General features: G+C 40.2%; 1 pseudogene; it reads left to right on the top strand.

Moving 5' to 3' along the window:
• The first annotated feature begins 128 nt into the window (after positions 1-128).
• LOC122334818 lies at positions 129-1029 on the top strand (annotated as a pseudogene).
• Positions 1030-4031: the final 3002 nt, after the last annotated feature.

The following is a 4031-nucleotide window of genomic DNA, read 5'->3' as shown; positions in this document are numbered from 1 at the left end:
TAGCCAGAGTCCTTCCTCCTACAGTAACTCTGCTTTGCCTTACATAAAACAAAGCAGAAAATATTTCTTTCCACTCTTCTTCAGTCCCGTGGATTGCTCTCTGGAGTTCCTTTTTTTGTGCTGTGCAGATGGACGCGGGCTCGCAGCGGAAGCTTCCCAGCGGTTTCCCGAAATCATTGAGCTCAATGTCGGCGGGCAAGTTTTGACGTTACGCGCCACTCAACTTTACTCTCCGTGCCCACCCTTTACTCTGGACCATGTTCAGCCAGAAACAACCCTGCGGAACTTACCACCGACAGCAAAGGACGCTACTTTTGGACAGGGACGGCTTCTTCTCTTCCGATATATTTTGGATTACTTGCAGGACCAGACTCTGGTTTTGCCCCGACTACTTCCAAAGAGAAGGCGAGTCTTCTTAAAGAGGCAGAATATTTCCAACTCCAAGAGCTGGCGAGGCGCCTGAGACCGTCGGTGAGCAAGGAGAACTCCATCAGCGAGGAGGTGTGCTGCAGAGCGACCTGGAGGAGGCTGCGCTCTGCCGGGGGCGAGATCACCAGCGCCGGCCCTCGCCTCCGTCTCTGGACGCGAGGAAACCGGCTACATAACCGTCGGGTAAGCAGGGCTCCTTACACCATAGGACGGGACATCCAACAGGACGCCAAATTTCGACGGGTGGCGAGAATCACCGTGTGCGGAAAAACATCCTCGCCAAAGAAGTTTTCAGGGGAGACCCTGAACGAGAGCAGAGACTCCGACAGGCCCCAGAGAGATACACTTCTCGGTATTACCTCAAGTATAATTTCCTGGAGCAAGCCTCACAGGCTGGCGGAGGTGGGCTTCCACATGGTCGCGTGCAGCTCCACGGGCACCTGCGCGTACGCGAGTAACGACCCCAACGAGGACAAAATCTGGACGAGTTACACCGAGTACGTGTTTTGCAGGGAGTGGTGGACTCGCTTTGGGAGCTGTTATTCAGACGCATTTCTCTGGCACTCACCTTTCCAGTCGTTGCGCGCCACGAACGCGTAGTTTTTTTTTTTCCCCCACGGTGTCAACATATAAAGACTGCCAGTGGCCGAGCAGACGTTTTGTGCATATTTTATGTGTGAGTAAGAATTTAATAATAGCGGATCTCCAAAAAAATGATCGTCAGTTCCCAGAATTCAAACATTAAATTACTTAAATAAGGTAGGTTTGGACTGAAGGACGCACAATATGTACTCTCAATGAAATCAAATGAGCCTTTATAGGCTGCTGCTTTTGTCATATTAAAAGATCCTTACGTTCCTATTTTTTTCTGAGAGTACATCCAGAAGACACAACTGAGATAAAAATTAAATGTCATTCCAGTAGTAAAATAGCAAGCTGTTCCATGATGAGTGAATATATACCACCTTCCCCTCTGCTTTTCACTGAACATACTGACATTTCTAAAATAATCATTTGTGTTTGCACTCCTGTGTATCTTTTTTTTATTATTATTATTATTATTCTTAGCCAAGATGTCTGTCGCTTTACACACATAATAAACTTATCCTGGAAAGACATATTTGGATGGAAAAACTGAGTACTGCTGCGTTACATATTGTGATTTGAGTCACTAAATGTGTCCCACGTGAAACAAGCTTTGTGAAGCTACTGCAAAAGTTGATATCCTGTCAACAGATCGCGTGAAATAACAGCACGTAGGCGCATAAACTGCGGCGTGCATCAGCTGAACACCTTTGGTGTTGGTGCAAGAGCTGCTTTAGTGGATGGAGGCTCCGGAAAGGAGTGAATGTGAGCGGAGAAGAGAGACTGTCTGGCCTGGAGGAAACAGATGGACTACTAGGAGACAGAGAACAGGAACTAGGCCTGCGCCTGCCTGCAATCCTGTGACCACACACACAAACCATATAAAGGTTACTTTCTTTATAATGACACGGAGATAGGATCAAAATATGCAAATACCAGTGGTTTAAACATCCTAGGTCACGTAAACACGCTTTTTATTTAGAACTGTCGGGTGTTACGTGCAGTATATGACTGGCAATGCTGGGCCACCTGGAGAGTGTCAGTATCACAAAGACAGGAACAAATTCTCTCTCTAGAGGAAGTTGTATCAAGAGGAAGAGAGAAAGCAGATAACCAGCAAAAAATACGCTGAACTGAAAACAAAGAGCCCCGCTTTGACTCTGAAAGTGTGTGTGTGTGTGTGTCAGTGTTAATGAGTGATGAATTTAACTAACAGGCAATGTTTCTGGAACTTTTACTAATGATCTTGCAAGTTTCCTTCAAATGCATGTGTCACGAATATTCCTCCAACCCTTACAACAATTCATTCATTTCAGCTTTATATAATTTTTAAATAATCCTATCAAAAAAGTAAACACATATACATAATTTCATCCATAAAATATTTTTGTGTGTTTGTTTGTTTATTTATTTTTTTAGGTTAAAGCAGTACGTGCTGCTTGTTTCAGAACATTCAGGCAAATTCAAATGTTCCAACAATATTTGAAAAAAATGATCAAATTTAATGTAAGCTGGGAGACAAGAAAAGACGAAAAGGATTCAGTACATATTTCCATTGCTTAATTCACATTACAAACAACTGCATTTAATGTCCAACTGGAATGTAAAATAAATAAATAAATAATAACAATAACTGCCTGTGACTTGCATTGTGGAGTTGGTATATATATATATATATATATATATATATATATATATATATATATATATATATATATATATATATATATATATATATATATGTTATAAATGTTTTAAAATATATAGTAATTTAGGCCTATATATTTCATATCACCACTAAGTAGATCAGTATTTCAAAAAAAAAAAAAAAATACAAAGCACTTTGCAATCTGCAAAAATTGTAGTTAATGCCCTACAGTATCAATGATAGTTCAATGCTGAATACACAGATACACTTTTTAAACTTTAAACTTCTGGTTCCTTCTTTGTGTGTTCCACCCACACAAGTGACAAACCATCATGACATTTCATCTGTTCCTCAAAACACAAAAGTCCTTCCCTCTGTTTTAACGAAAATAGATTTGACCATACTTATAAACACAGAAGTAAAAACAGCTCGCTTTGCTATCATGGTCACGCTGAAGGCCAGAGTTACCAGTATATTTGGTAAGTCTAGATTTATGCGGGCGAGAGCAGATTACCGTGCTGCAGTACAAGTATGTGCGTAACAGGCTAGGATATGAATGAAAGCATTACTCTGCACATTTATGGCAAAAGGAAACTGTTTCATGCAAAAGGTGTTTTCCGAGTGTAATGTTACACTAAAGTACAACTTCCCTTTGCAACACACACACACAAAAAGATGCTTCCAAACTCATTTTCAGAGTTTTAATAAACAGTATCACTGGGTCTCTTCTCCAGCTTGTAATAATTCAGTGGAATACTTTGTCTCTCTCTGCCAGACCGAGACATACGCTATGGAGGAGACAGCAGATGGTCCTGGCCAGTGCTTTTAGCTGGAAGACACTCTATTAGTTCTCTTAAATTGCTTTGGACATGCATTCATTCATTCTTTCGGTCAACCATAATTAAACACGCTGAAGATGAAGGATTATGAAAAACATTTGGAAATAAAACTACTTGTTGATGTTTTATACACAGACAGACAGATAGATAAAGAGAGATGTAGGTTTTTCTTCTATTAAAACAAACTTTTGAAAACTGGTTTCATAATTTTTACGGTTTAAGGCCAGAATAGAACTGAAATGAAACAATCAAGATGAGACTGAATGCAAACTTTAATTCAAGAGGGTTGAACACAAAATAATATGGCACAAAAATGCTTAAGAATTACAATCATATTTTTACACAGGCCACTTATTTTCAGGGGCTCCAATGTAATTGGACAAATAAATATATTCATAAATAAAATGTTAATTTTCGAGCTCACGGACATCACCAGATACTGGCTGTTGCAGAATATTCTCTTTTTTACCTTCAAAAATTTGTGGGTTGCCTTTTTTTATCATTCAACGCAATCAGCGTGGCTCCATTTG

Source organism: Puntigrus tetrazona, unplaced genomic scaffold, assembly GCF_018831695.1.
Source record: "Puntigrus tetrazona isolate hp1 unplaced genomic scaffold, ASM1883169v1 S000000647, whole genome shotgun sequence".
Classification (NCBI taxonomy): Eukaryota; Metazoa; Chordata; class Actinopteri; order Cypriniformes; family Cyprinidae; genus Puntigrus; species Puntigrus tetrazona.
The sequence above is the reverse complement of the archived record's forward strand: the minus strand, read 5'-3'. Positions and strand labels throughout refer to the sequence as shown.